Consider the following 15,018-nt stretch of genomic DNA (forward strand, 5'->3'; position numbering starts at 1 on the left):
CTAACTATTATTTAGCACCTTCTAGTGAATATTTCCTCTTTAAGCAGAAACTAGGCTTGCTTAGAAGAATAGGAAAGCTGATAAGTTGAATAACTTATTGTCACATTTGGCAGTTAGCTACAGAGATGTAAAGTTAACAATATGTTTGCCAGGAAAATTATAAATAAGAAATGAAAAAAAATCTGGCAGTGAGGATTCAGCTGGAACATTTTAGACTAAGACAAGTAGTTAATTATTCAGCTGTGCTCTTGGTTCATAACTCATAGAATGTAAGAAGAAAACATGACTGATATTTTCTTAGCAATGTAGTTTTAGTGCATTGAGCTGACAGAATGCTGCTGGTAAAATCGAAGATAAATTGTGGGTAAAGGGTAAATAATGTATCTGTTTAAGGTGTAAGTTGAATACTTTTCATTGCTTTGAAGCTTCTATAATAATCTGCATTTTCCTTTAATAGCCTGGTGGCCTTATAAAGCTGTAGGTAAAGGTTTACTACTGCCATTTTATTATACTTTTAATGGTTGTTTTATATAAAACAACCATAAAGAATCATATAATAAACAACCATGTTTATTATATGATTGTCTAAAAATTGTACAGGTAAATTTTTTGTTTTTCAAGCTTTGTAAGTAGAGGTGATTGATAGCTCTGTCAAAAGTTTCAAGATGGTAATTTTTTAATAGTCTTAAAATTGTTGTCTTGTAATTTTCATATATTCTATGCATACTAGGCTGTGAAAGAAAATGAATACCCAACAAAAGAAAGAAAACAGACAAATTTATAATACTCTTAATACTTCAGTTGGGGTAACTAAACTACTTATATCTTAAATATGAAAAATAAAAGGCAAAATTATTAAAATCAGTAACTATAACAATTGACTGAGTGATAGGCAACATATATAAATTGAAACATCAGCAAGTCAAAATGTGGGGGAGAATGGTATTAAAGTGCAGAGTTTTTTTCATTACTTTTCTTTGTTATCAGAGGTAAGTTGTTAACAGTTTTAAATAATCTGTTATAACTATAGTATGCTTTTTGTAAGCCTCATGGTAACCACAAAGCAAAAACCTATAATGGTTACACCAAAATAAATAGTGTGGAATCAAAAAGTATTTTAGAAAACCACTTAACCACAAAGAAAGATGGCAAAAGAGGAAAAGAGAAAGAATCTATAAAACAACCATAAAAAATACAATAAAATGGCAGTAGTAAACCATTACCTATCAATAATAAACTTGAATGTAAACTGATTAAATTATCTAATTAAAAGACATAAGAGTAACTAAACAGATTAAAAAAAAAAAACAAGACCCAACTGCATGCTGTCTACAAGATCACTTCACCTTTAAAGGCACACACACATGGAAAGTGAAGGACTGGAAAAAGATATTTAATGCAAATGGAAACCAAAACAGAGCAGCAGGAGCCATACTTACATCAGATAAAACAGGCTTGTAAATGATCAAAAAGACAAAGAAGGTCATTATATAATAATGGAGGGGTCAGCACAGTAATAGGATATAACAATCGTAAATATATGTGCACCCAACACTGGAGCACGCAAGTATATAGAACAAATAGTTATAGACCTAAAGGAGAGACTGACTGCAATACAGTAATAGTAGGAGATGTTGACATCCTATTTCTGCAATGGACAGATTGTCCAGACAGAAAATCAACAACAACAAAAAAGTCAGAGTTAAACTGTGCTCTTGACCAACTGGACCTAACGGCAGACATTTACAAAACATTCCATCTGACAGCTACAGAGTACACATATTTCTCAAAAGCACATAGAACATTCTTTAGGATAGAACATATGGTATGTCACAAAACAAGTCATAACAAATTTTTTAAAAAAGAAGAACAGCCATAAAAAAGAATGGGATCATGCCCTTTACAGGGATATGGATGGAGCTGAAAGCCATTATCCTCAGCAGACTAACACAGGAACAGAAAACTAAACACCACATGTTCTCACTTGTAAGTGTTAGCTGAAGAATGAGAACACATGGATACAAGGAGGGAACAAAACACACTGGGGCCTGTTGGAGGGACAGGGGAAGGGAGAGCATCGGGATAAATAGCTAATGCATGTGGTTCTTAAAACCTAGGTGATGGGTTGATAGGTGCAGCAAACAACCATGGCACATGTTTACCTATGTAACAATCCTCCACATCATGCACATATACCCCAGAAGTTAAAATAAAATAAAAAACAATAAAATAACATCTGGTATTTTTTCTGACTACAATGGAGTAAACTGGACATCAATAACAGAAATCATGTTGGAAAGTATATTTTAATTAAACTATATTTTAATAAAAACTATATATTAATGTTCATGAAAATTAAATAACATACTTCTGATAATGAATAGGTCAGTGAAAGAATAAAAAAAGTAATTAAAAATTTCCTAGAGAAAAATGAAAATGGAAACACAACACACCAAAAGCTATGGGATACAGCAAAAGCAGGTTCTAGGAGGGGCGTTTTATTTTTGTTTTTACTTGAAACTGTTATTTATTAGTTGAAATATAATGTTGTTAAGATAGACAAAATCCTAATTAAAATTTTAACTAAACAAAATTTAAAAAATATATCCTATTTACCATAAATTTGCTGCTGAGCATATGATAGTGAATATTACTGACAAATATCCTTAAGAGGGGAGTTCTTAGCAATAAACACCTATCTCAAAAAGTAGAAAGACTGAATAAACAACCTAATGATGTACCTCAAGGAAGTGGAAAAGTAAGAACAAACCAAACACTAAAGTAGTAGAAGGAAAGAAATAATACAGATTAGAGCAAAAATAAATGAAACTGAGACTTAAAAGTAAAAAGGTAAATGAAACAAAAATTGGTGTTTGAAAAGATAAACAAAATTGAAAAATCTTTAGCTAAAGGAAGAAAAAAGAGAAAACCCACATAAATAAAATTTGAGATGAAAAAAGGATATCACAACTGATAACACAAAATACAAAGGATTACTAGAGACGATTGTGATAACTATATGCTAACAAATAGTAAGACCTACCTAAGAAATAAATTCCTGGACATATAGAACCTACCAACATTGAACCATGAAAAAATAGAAAACCTGTTTAGACTAATAATGCATAACATGATTAAAACAGTAATAAAAAGTCTCCCATCAAAGAAAAGCCCATGATGGCTTCACTCCTGAATCTATCAAAGATTTAAAGAGGAACTAACAGCAATTATACTCAAACTATTCCAAAAAATTGAAGAGGAGGGAATACTGCTATTTTCATTCTATGAAGCTAACATTGCCCTAATATCAAAACCAGACAAGGATACAACGGAAAAAGAAAGCTACTGGCCAATATCCCTGAGAAGCAGAAATGCAAAAATCAACAAAACACTAGCATACTGAATTCAACAGCATTTAAAAGGATTATTCACTATGATTAAATGAGATTTATCCTTCGGATGCCAGAATGGTTCAACTGTGCATATCAATAAATGTGATACACCATGTTAACAGAATGAAGGACAAAAATCAAACCCTCATCTAAATAGATGCAGAAAAGGCATTTGGCAGAATTCAACATCTGTTTATGATAAAAACTCTGAGCAAAATACATATAGAAGAAGTGTACCTTAATGATATAAAGACCATATATGTATGACAAATCCACAGCTAATATTATATTCAATGGGGAAAAGTTGAAAGCTTTTTCTCCAAGATCAGAAACAGTCAAGGATGCCCACTCCTGTCACTTCTACTCATCATAGTACTAGAATTTCTAGCAAGAGCAATTAGTAAAAAGAGAAAAAAGCAGGTAATCAAATTTGGAAAGGAGAAGTTAAATAGTCCCTGTTTGCCAACTACATGATCTTATATATAGGAAATCCTAAAGATTCCACCAAAAGAATGGATAAATTTAATACAATTACAGGTTATAAAACAAATACTAAACATATTTCCAGTGCTTCTATACATCAATAGCAAACAATCTGAAAAAGAAATCAAGAAAGCAATCCCATATATGATAGCTACAGAAATTACTTAGGAATAAATTTAATCAAAGACATGAAAGCTCTTTAAACAAAAAATACAAAATACTGATGAAAGAAATTGAAGAAAATACACACACTGTAAAATGGAAAGTATCACTTTCTCATGGCTTGGAAGAATTAATATTGTTAAAATGTTCATGCTATCCAAACAAACTATATATTCATTGTAATACTTGTCAAAATACCTATGATGTTCTTCACAGAAGTAGAAAAAAAGTCCTAAAATTTGTATGGAACCACAGAAAACTCCAAATAGCCAAAGCAATTATGTGCAAAAAGAACAAAGCTGGAGCCATCACAGTACTTGATTTCAAAATATCCTACAAAGCTATAGCAACCCAAACAGCATGGAAGTATCATAAATATGGTGGCTATAGCCTTATGAAATGTTGTTCCTTGATCCAGGGGCTGCAGACGTGGAAACAACAGTAATCTCTTTTTACATCTCCTTTAGAGTTCTTAGATGACTAGGAGCATTATAAATGAGCACTAATATATTGAAGTGATTTTTTTTTTTTCTGAGCAGTATGTCTCAACAATGGGCTTACAATATTCAGTAAATTATGTTGTAAACAGATGTGCTGTCATGCAGGCTTTGTTTTTCCATTTATAGAGCACAAGCAGTAGATTTTGCATGACGCTAAGATATTTGGAATGATAAATGAGCACTGGCTTCAACTTAAAGCTGTGTTAGCCCCTAATAAGAGAGTCAGCCTGTTTTTTGAAGTTGTCCTCTGTAGTCAGGCATTGACTTCTCCTCCAGTTATGAAAGTCCTGGATGGTACCTTCCTCAGATAGAATGCTGTTTTTCTACAGTGAAATGTGTTGCTTAGTGTGGCCACCTTCATTCATTATCTTAATTAGATCTTCTGGATAACTAGCTGCTTCTACATCAGCACTTGCAACTTCACCTTGTACTTTCATATTGAGGAGATGACCTCTTTCCTTCAACATCATGAACCAAGTTCTGTTAGCTTCAGTGTTCTCTTCTTCAGCTTCCTCCCCTGTCTTAGGCTTCACAGAATTGAAGAAGTTTAGGGTCTTGCTTTAGATTAGGCTGTGGCTTGAGATAATGTTGTGGCTGGTTTGTTTTTCTATACAGACCACTAAAACTTTCTCTGTATCAGCAATAAAGCTGTTAGGCTTTTTGTTTTGTTTTGTTTGTCATTTCTCTGTTCACTGGAGTAGCATTGTTCATTTAATTCAAGATCTTTTCCTTTGCATTCACAACTTGGCTAACTGGTTTGGTGAAAGGGCCCTACCTTTTGGTCTATCTTGGCTTTGGACTTGCATCCCTCACTAAGCTTAATCATTCCTAGTTTTTGATTTATTTTGTTTTGAGATGAAGTCTAACACTGTGGCCCAGGCTGTAGGTCAGTGGCGTGCTCCTGGCTCACTGCAATCTCTGCCTCCTGGGTTCAAGCAATTCTCCTGCCTCAGCCTCCCAAGTAGCTGGGACTATAGACGTACGCCACCACTCCCAGCTAATTTTTGTGTATTTTTAGTAGAGACAGTGTTTCACCATGTTGGTCAGGATGGTCTCAGTTTCCTGACCTCTTGATCTGCCCGCCTTGGCCTCCCAAAGTGCTGGGATTACAGATGTGAGCCACCATGCCTGGCCATGGCTTTTGATTTAAAGAGGGAGATTTTCAACTGAAAGGAAGTGTGACTCTTCCTTTCATTGAACACTTAGAGAGGCCATCATAGGGTTACTAATTGGCCTAATTTAAATATTGTGTTTCAGGGAGTAGAGAGGCCTGAGGAGAGGAAGAAAACAGGGGAATGGCTGGTTGGTGGAGCAATCAGAACACACACAACATTTATGGATTATTAAGTTTGCTGTGTTATATGAATGTGGTTCAGGGCCCTCCATAACTGTAACAATAGTAACATCAAAGATCACTGATCATTGATCACCATAATAGATATAATAATGAAAACTTTGAAAATTTGCAAGAATTAGCAAAATGTGACACAGAGACACTAAGTGACCATGTACTGTTGGAAAAATAGTGCCAATGGGTTTACTCAATGTAAGGTTGTCATAAACCTTCAATTTGTAAAAAAAAAAAAAAAAAATGCATTATCTGTGAAGTGCAACAAAGCAAGGCACAATAAAACAAGGTATTCCTGTATAGAATTATTCACTGCTTTCTGATTTGGGGAGAGATGTCAGGTAGAAGGAATTATGTGTGAATGTCCGGGTAGGGGAAGTTGGCAGGGTTTGGGAGGGGCCACACTGGCAAGTCACATGGTCATCCCATAACATGAGTGTTGATTAAGTGTTTATTACATGGCATATTCTGTGTTGGGTACAATGGAGGAGATATGAGAATATGCTTCCTGCCTTCAGGGTGCTTGCAATTAGTGGAAGGAACAAAGATAAAATCTGTGAAATAAGTAAGGTGCAATTCAAAAACCCATAAGTACAGAATTAAATACTAAATTGGGTAATGCATGCTCTGTGGTGAAATTAATATGGAGAAGAGAGAGACTGGACTGCAGTGGTGACTCTAAAGTTTGTTCTAAAAGTTGGTTAAAATTTACCTAGAGAATAAAATGGTTGAGAATCTTCAAAGTGAGAGAAACTGTGACTAAAGTACTGTGGCAGAAATGAGTAAAATATGCCTGAGGGGAACAATAAAGTATTGATATTTTTGGAAAAGATATTGAATACAGGGAATCAGATATTCAGTTAGGTTGAGACAATTTCATGCATATTTTTCAAACTGGTAGAAGAATTTATACTTTCTGCAACAATCAAAAGAAGACTACCCAGGGGCATGGTAGATGCTTTTACAGGGGTAAGGGATGATGGGAGCCAGGGATGAAGTGGAGACTCAGGAGGCTATTGTAATCTGAGTGTAAGATGATAGGTGCCCTGAAAAGGGTGATTTCACGTAGGGATGCAATGAGAGTGAAAAGGGAAAGGAAAGACAAGAGACAGAGAATGGAGAGCTGGGGAAAACAGTGTGATATGTTGAGATAGTAAATTCATTTTTAAACTTCATGTTGTATTTTTCCCTTTTCTTCTCATATGCAAGTAAGTATTTGGTTTGGGGCTTAGTGTCTCAAGGAAGGGATGTGGTTGAGTGGTCACAATAAACCTGGCTTTTGTTTTAGCAATCTAAACCTCATAATGGGGAAAGGACTTGTGTAATCAGTAAAATAAAGTAGACATGAGAGCAAAGGAAAGTGTCTTGGCTGGATATCGGAAGGTGGAATTGCTTTGACCTTAGAAAGTAATGGATTGTAATGATCAGAACTGCCTGACATAATCTGAGTTTGCTATAGCAAGAAAGTATCACCTATTCCAGTGTTCTCTCTTCATGAGGCAAGCTGTTATAAAAACTTAAGCAGTATTAAAAAAAAAAAAGAGAGTGAGAGAAGATAAACGCTGGGAGGTTCATGGTATCCTAGAGATCTGAATCTTCTACTTCATTTCCTGGCAATGCTCTTGAGAGGATGAGGCTTGATAAGATGCTATCAAAGAAGTAACTCCATGAGGCTTCTGGCAGGTGGGAAATGAGGAGCTCTTTGGCAAAATTTCCACACTCCAAGAATGGTACAAAACTGTCACCTGAAAGACTAGAATGCCATCACATGATGGACTTCTCCGGTGTAACCTGTATATGAGAGGTGACTTCAGGGCCATATTATCTTTCTATCTCCCCCCAATCCTTAACCCTATAAGGATTTAAACCTCAACACAACCCTTAAATAATTGGGAGAATCTTAAAAAAGACTCAAGTTGAAGTGTTCAGCCTGCATTCCAGACTCATAATAACAATTCAGTTGAGTAATGAAAATTAATTTGTATTTATTGCATATCTGAATTAGTGAACTCTAGTTATCCCTCCTACAATAGTGACAGACATATTTTATCAAATGTGAGTATAAAACATTTCTTTTATTAGAAAAAATATGAATTTACTAAATGTCAAAATATTTTTTGGAAAATACTTCTAATCATGCATTTTCTTTTTTCTTGTTTTCATTATTTAATAAGGAATTATTGATAAACTCCTAATGGGAGGTCCCAGCAGTAGAAACAAAAATAACACATAGGCTCTAGCCTCAAAAGGGAGAAGAAAATGGAAGCAAATAATTATGATGTGGACTGTTTCAAATCTATCGTAGAACAGCTTGGACTGGAAATCAGTCAATCAAAAGGAAAATTCCTATGTGTTATTATACACATCAAATTGTGTACTAAATCTGGTGGTCATGATGGGGAATTATTTATTCATAAAAATATATTCAATATGACTATGTGGAGTAAGAATCTAGTCTAGAACACTATTCTTGACTGGGTGAAGATGGAGGAGGAGGTGGATAGTAAGATAACTGTAAAAATCTTCCTAAGTTTGAGGAATTTGACATTTAGTATTGAATGAAGACCATTCATATATACATATAAAATATGAAAGCAGGAGAGACTGGGAAAGATTAAGTTCTGTGTTTAATATAGCAACTGGTGGAAGCTCTCTGTTGCCAATCAGAATGTGTAAATGGTAGAAAACAATGAGAATGAAAAAGGAAAGGGAAGACAAGGAAGGTGACATAATGTATACAAATATCGGAGGTTTAGTTTTGGGAATCATCTACAAATAAAATATGGGTGAAATATGCCTCTAAATGAATACTGAAGCTGAATCTCTGAGCTCTGGGAAAGGCCCACAGCCAAAGCCTTGAAGGAGGAACTCAGGGAGAAGGGGGATGAGGAAATGCCTCAGCACTGAGAGGAATGACAGAGGACCAGGTCAGGAATCAGGGCAAGGCATTTCACAGGAGAGGAGAGTGTGTGGTCAAGTGTCATATGGCCCTCCTGGAGGGTTGCAAATTATCAGAATTAGGATGGGCCAATCTGTGACACAGTGGGAAATTTTACTATGGGAAATAAGAGACAGATCTATCCGTGGTTTTAGAATCTAAGATTCTGTTTCTTTTTTTCTTCCTTCTCTCCTGCCTGCTTTTCATTAATTTATTGTGGGTAGTGTCATTAAAGTCTCACTTTTTGTTTATTTTTTTAACTTTATTTCTCCCAAATTTATTTTTGAATAAACAATACTTCAACATAACAACAAATAAAATTCAAAATGACAGAAAGCTTACAGTATATATGTATGTATTGTCTATCTATGTATACACATATACACATACACAAATATCAACCTAGTTCCTCACCTTATTTTTGACCTAATAATTATTATGGAGATTTTTGATGTTATTACATATTTAGAGAACTGTCTAATCATTATAAGGTCTGAATATTATTCTGTATGTGGGCATAGAATAGAATATACTACTGGTTCCCTACTAATAAAGACTCAGGTTGTTTCTAAATTCCAGGTCTTGACAAAGTAGTAATGAATATCCAGCAAAAACTTCATTGTGAATATGTGTAAAATCTTTTGATAATGTTCTAGAAATGCAATGGTTGGTTTGAAAGGGTATATGAATTGATGTTTATAGTTATTAAGACCTTAATTTGAAATAGCATTTGTTTCAGGTAATACAGCAACAGAGGCTGTGTAGTTAGCTCCAGAATCCAGAATTTAGTGGTTTTTCTACATGTTAGTTATATGGTGATCTCTAGAGGGTGAATGAGACTCCTATAGGTAAAAACCCTATTGAGAAAATGTCATAGGCAGTGAGAAGCAAGAAATCCCATCGAGTGGCAGTGCAGGAGAGCCAGAACTCTTATTCTGATATTAGCCAGGGTTTACATTTTGTGAGTTTTTCTGAGACATCACAGAAAGTCCTTTGTTTAAAAAATTTCAAAGCCAGAAAAAAAAATTCAACTTGTAGTTCAGAAGGTAGAAAAATTAGAAACATCTGGTAAATTCAGTCACAGACATGGCTTGTGTTGACATGGAGATGTAATATCCAGGAGGTTGACTAGTCCAGTCTAATTGTGGTGAATAATATTTTCTCAGCAGTCTCCTGGCCACAAAGTATGAAAAGGCATTGGGAACATGCTGTAAAGTACCTTGATGCCCAGAACAATTACACTCTGGAAACATTCTCTTGGCTGGCTGAAAGTGACCCATGACCACAGCTCAGTTCATTCCACAAACAGAATTAGTCACAAAGCCATGTGGAATAACACTCTGCAGGACTTTCTTGTGTTGACTTTCTTAGTGCATAATAGCATGTTGGGCCTTCACACCCAGGAATGATATTGGCTTGGAATAGTAGGGATGAAAAATAGTGCAACATTTGCTTTATGTAATTATAATTATATAAATTTTATTTTTCATGTGGTTATTGACTGTACTCTTTTTAGAGCTTTCTTGTATATGAGTGGGGACTGTCTGAAAGTCTATGACTTAAATGTTTACAGTTTTGACTATTTTAGTATTATGTAAACAACATATTAATTAATAGTGTCTTAAGAAACAGATTGACCTTCACTTTGTTCCTGTACTTCTGTCTTTCTGATCCTTTCCTGATTATATGAGAGAAAATTAATTACTTCCCTTTCATGTAATACGTATGTACTTCAAACATAATCCAGTTGATTTACTTGTCACTTTGTATTTTAATTTATTTATGGGCCTGTCTCTAATTAGATATCTACTCCTCAAAGTTAGGACTATTTTATTTTATGAATATATTCTTGGTGACTGCTTCAGTACCGAGTACATGATAAATGAAGAATAAATATTTATAATATGAATAAATTAGTCTGCTAATTATAGGAACACAAGGTGTTTGATATGAAATCCAATCTGGGCACTAACAATCATTTTTTTCTGAGTTCATTCTTGCATCTGGTTTTCTTAGAGCTTTTTTACTAATCCATATTGCTGAGTAATTTTCCAAAGGCAATTGTAAATTTCTGAGTATTTACTTTGAAAGCATCAGTATGTAATTTTGTAACCAGTCAATATAGACCAATTTTGTGATGCTACTTTTAAAGACTCCCAAGGATTCTATTATTTGATGAGAAGAGTTAGTTTGTTCTAATAAAAAGTTAGCATGTGTTTGCTTTCTACTGTACTGGAATATTATAATAATCTAAAACATGTACAAGATGTGTATCAAATTAAAGAAACTTCAAAAAATATTTTTCACCAGGAATCCATTGTCTGAATTACTTATAAACTATCACCATCAAATAGTGTTTATTGTACATTCACGTGTGTCTGCTACATCCCACATTACTGTCAGTGTAGCTGACCAATTAAGTCAGCATTTATTTCCAGATTGAGGCAACACACAGTATCCTGTTTTTATGGTTCTTTTCAACTTGGATTTGGTATCCCTTTAATTTTATTTGTTTAGAATTCTATTTGCTTTAAAGTTAAACATGACTTTTAGTTATTGTTCCTTCATTTGTCACTTTTAATTTTCATCATATATTAAGTTTGTTTGTTGGAAAAAACCATTTTCTTAGACATGTTTTCCCTGAGGTTCCTCCTTTGCCCTTTATATTTATGTGGGCCAGCCAAATTTTATGTCCAAACTTTCATCCTTTCTTTAGATAGGTATATAAGTATCATCTGACAGCACACAATGATGTTATAATATAACTTTTGTGTTTTGAGAGGGCTAGGGGATGTGATCCAAAATACGAGAAGTTTTTATTTATAATGGACTGTCGGGAGATTAAGTTAGTAATTGGTCCAGCTATGCTATATAGCTTTGAAAAAAATTACATAGTTTTCTGAGGCTTGGTTTTCTTGTCTTTAAAATGTTGTGAAGATTAGAAATGATGTCCTTTGAGCATCTTGCATAGCTAATACAGTAGGCACTAAATATGATGACTGATGACAGAATCTACAGCTATAAGAAAGGGTAAGAGATTGTTTTATTTGTGAATTGGTATATATGTGGTGTGCATGCGGCCGCTCATATTTCTGTGGTCCACAGCAGACCCCCCTACTATTATCACTCTTTTCCATAAAGTCTGGGTGCAGTTTATGAGTTAATTTCTGTAATTAAGTTGTAGAAATTAACTCATAAACTGTACCCAGTTGTGAGTGGTAACTATTGCCTGTTAACCCAAGAAGGAAAATGAGTTGTATCCCATTTTTCATCTGTCATGTAGCCTCATCCTTTCATTTTACAGAAGAGAAAACTAAGACTCAGTGAAGTTATGTAATTTCCTCAAGATGACACATTGAGTCTTGGTCAGAACCTTGTACTAGAAGCCAGAACTCTTCATTCAGTTCTCCATCAGCTGAAACATCTGTGTTTTTTGTTGATCTTCTTTTATAACTGGGGTAGAGATTCATGTAATTTACAATTTTTTTCTAGAGCAAATAAATTAACCCATGATTTTCTTGAGCTAATATTTGTGGGTTCATATAAATGAGCCACACTGTCCACTTTATACTGTTGATAATATGTTTTTTTTTTAAATCAAAAACATATTTTGATTCAAACCTTATGTTCTATTGCCTTTCAGAAAAGAAAAAGGAAGAACCAGAAGGTCAGCAGTTGTTGAAGGAGGTATAATCAAGGTAAACACTTAGATAGCTAGGAAGTGGTTTCCTAAGCAAGGCTGGCTCTAAAAATTTCCTACATACCCTCCTTTGATCGTTGGACTTTTTTTTTTTTTCTGGTCTAAATATTATGCTGTAAATTTGGGGTTGGAATCCACTGAAGCTGGCAACAGTTAAATTAATCCTTCTTTTTAATGAAGACATGCTTATGCTTGCTAACAACTACAAGATTATTTGGACTTACTTGGTTAAAGGAAAAACAGGATGTGAAAAGACAATGTGAAGTTTCTGTATCATCACTTATTCCTCTGACCCTACTGTTTTTGTTTGTTTTAGTTACATTTTCAAACATTCTCTAATTTTCCCATGTTCTGTGTTCTCCTTAGAAAATCTTCTAATAGCATAGATGACAAACAGGAGTTCCAGAAGTGCTGACTCATCACAGCAGAAGCCCAGTGGTTTGGCAGGAATCTTAACTTGAAAATGTTGAGACTGGCCCTTTTAAAAATAAGTCCATGGCAGCAGATGTCACTGTTGGTCTATCTTAACTCTGGGGCTCTTGTTAACAAAGCAATTGCTCATGAGCATAGAAGCCTAGTAATCCTAGATTTTAGATATTTCATGATGGCCTGTGGCACCAATGTAGCAGTCCATTTCTCATACCTGAAACTTAATTTAATTATATAGAACTTTTAATATTATAATTGTTATTTTCACATTATATCATTTTCCTTTTTTAATATAAATCTTTTCCATGAAGCCCATATTTTCTTTCTTACCTCCCTCTTTCTGCTTTCTCTTCTTAATTATAGGACAACTTTCTCTTTTCTGCTTATGTGTACTTACTTGTTCATGTAAGGATCCCTATAATTCTCACATTTTTCAAGATACTATACTTTTTTCAACATTATTTTTTGTGCTATTAACTACAATGCAGTTAACCTTTACTTTTCTTAAAAAGCAGAGCTGTGCAAGTAATATGCCTGTTGTCTCTCAGCAACATGTCCTCCTTTTTTGACACTAGTTTGTAATGCTAGGGCTGTGACTTTGCAAATTTCATACTTCTGATTTCATCGGCAGCTTTTTGAAATTATTAGACAGAGACTTGAAGTTATTGAGGAGTGGGGATTGGAAGAGGAGACAAGACTTCCTTCCTGTTTAAAAATTTGTTTTATTCTTGTTGTCTTCTATTCTAAAATGGCAGTTCTCCTAAGTGTTAGGTAGTGGCCTCCACTGTGGAAGTGGCTTTAGCCTCCAGCTCCTGTTGGCACTTCAGAAACGGCTCATCATTTCCCCCAGACAACCAGCAGCAGCCAGCCCAAGCCTCTTCCTTAGATTACCAGATCTGGTGGTTCCACCTCCTGTTACCACCATCTTTTCCCATTTGTTCTCCTAACTTCAGGCGTTGTAGCTACTTCCTGAGTTACCTCTATGTGACTTTTTTACTTATTCACCCTTCTGACACCTGTGAAACCAGTTTCTTCCCTTAAATCCTCTGTTGAAAACAATTTTGTTTCTGTTTTCCTAACTTGTCTAATATATTTGCACAGTCATATATATTTGAAATTATATGTAATGTTAAAAATAGTAAAAAGCAAATAAATTAATTAGATTGTGTTTCTGATTTAAATTTTAAAAATGCTTTTTTGATTTTGGCTTTTATTAGGTCATATATGTGATTATCTTGATTGCTTTATATGGAATATATCTTGTGAAATGTATACATAGCTCCAAATGTAATCAAAGCAACAACTGGTATTAACATTAATAGTAATTTTTCTTTGCAAAAAGATCTTATCCTGGGGTTCCAGTTAGGTTTTGCAGTTACCGAAATGACTTGCTATCTATTTCCTATTTTTGTTTAGTCCATAATCCATTACACAGAGAGAAAACTAAGAGCTGGAGAGAAGAGACTTGCTCTTCTTCATACATGTGAGTGGCTGGAAACATGGGGTGGAACCAAATCCATTTTTCTTTACTTTGCCTCAAGCCTCCTGTAGTTGCTCATGATTTTAGATGTCTCCAATTGCAAGGATTTGATAGCATTTTGCAAGAAATGAGCATAAATGAAATAACTAATCCAGGGTTTTTAAAACTAATCATCATTATATTAATGTACTATGGTGAGGAACTTAAGTTGAAAAGGAATTTTGGAGAACTTGTTACCTTTCTGTTAAAGTCAATTACCTCTTTATAATTAATATTTATTTATTTATTCATACTCTGTCAACTAATACTTATTAGTATGCAGTAATGTAATGTAGTATAATGACTTAGGCCATCTTGATTGTCATAGACCTGTCACCATTCTCTCCTTCCATTCATGGCACTGCTTGCATAAATTGGGCTACACTAACTTATCTTATTTTTTTAAGTCTTCTCTATTCAACCCCTACAATCTGGTTCTTGCCTCTTCTCTATTGAAACAACCATTGAGTTCATCAATGACTTCCATATTGCCAACCCCAATAAATATTTTTATGATTTTTGGCTTGACACGCTTTCTATGGCAATT

General features: G+C 34.4%; 1 protein-coding gene and 1 non-coding gene across 3 annotated transcripts in view; both read left to right on the plus strand.

Annotated features, from left to right (window-relative positions):
* Positions 1-15,018, plus strand: part of COL5A2 (collagen type V alpha 2 chain) — a 422,925-nt gene that overhangs the window by 60,131 nt on the left and 347,776 nt on the right. For both annotated transcript variants that reach the window (XM_078327126.1, XM_078327125.1), the window contains one exon: positions 12,467-12,521. The gene's annotated coding sequence lies outside the window, so the exon portion shown is untranslated. The remainder of the gene's footprint in view (positions 1-12,466; positions 12,522-15,018) is intronic.
* On the plus strand, positions 7,291-7,411 carry LOC118155122 (small nucleolar RNA SNORA28). Its single transcript, XR_004745345.1, has one exon. It is a non-coding gene; the product is annotated as a small nucleolar RNA SNORA28 (small nucleolar RNA).

The sequence above is a fragment of the Callithrix jacchus genome, chromosome 6 (genome assembly GCF_049354715.1).
Source record: "Callithrix jacchus isolate 240 chromosome 6, calJac240_pri, whole genome shotgun sequence".
Lineage (NCBI taxonomy): Eukaryota > Metazoa > Chordata > Mammalia > Primates > Cebidae > Callithrix > Callithrix jacchus.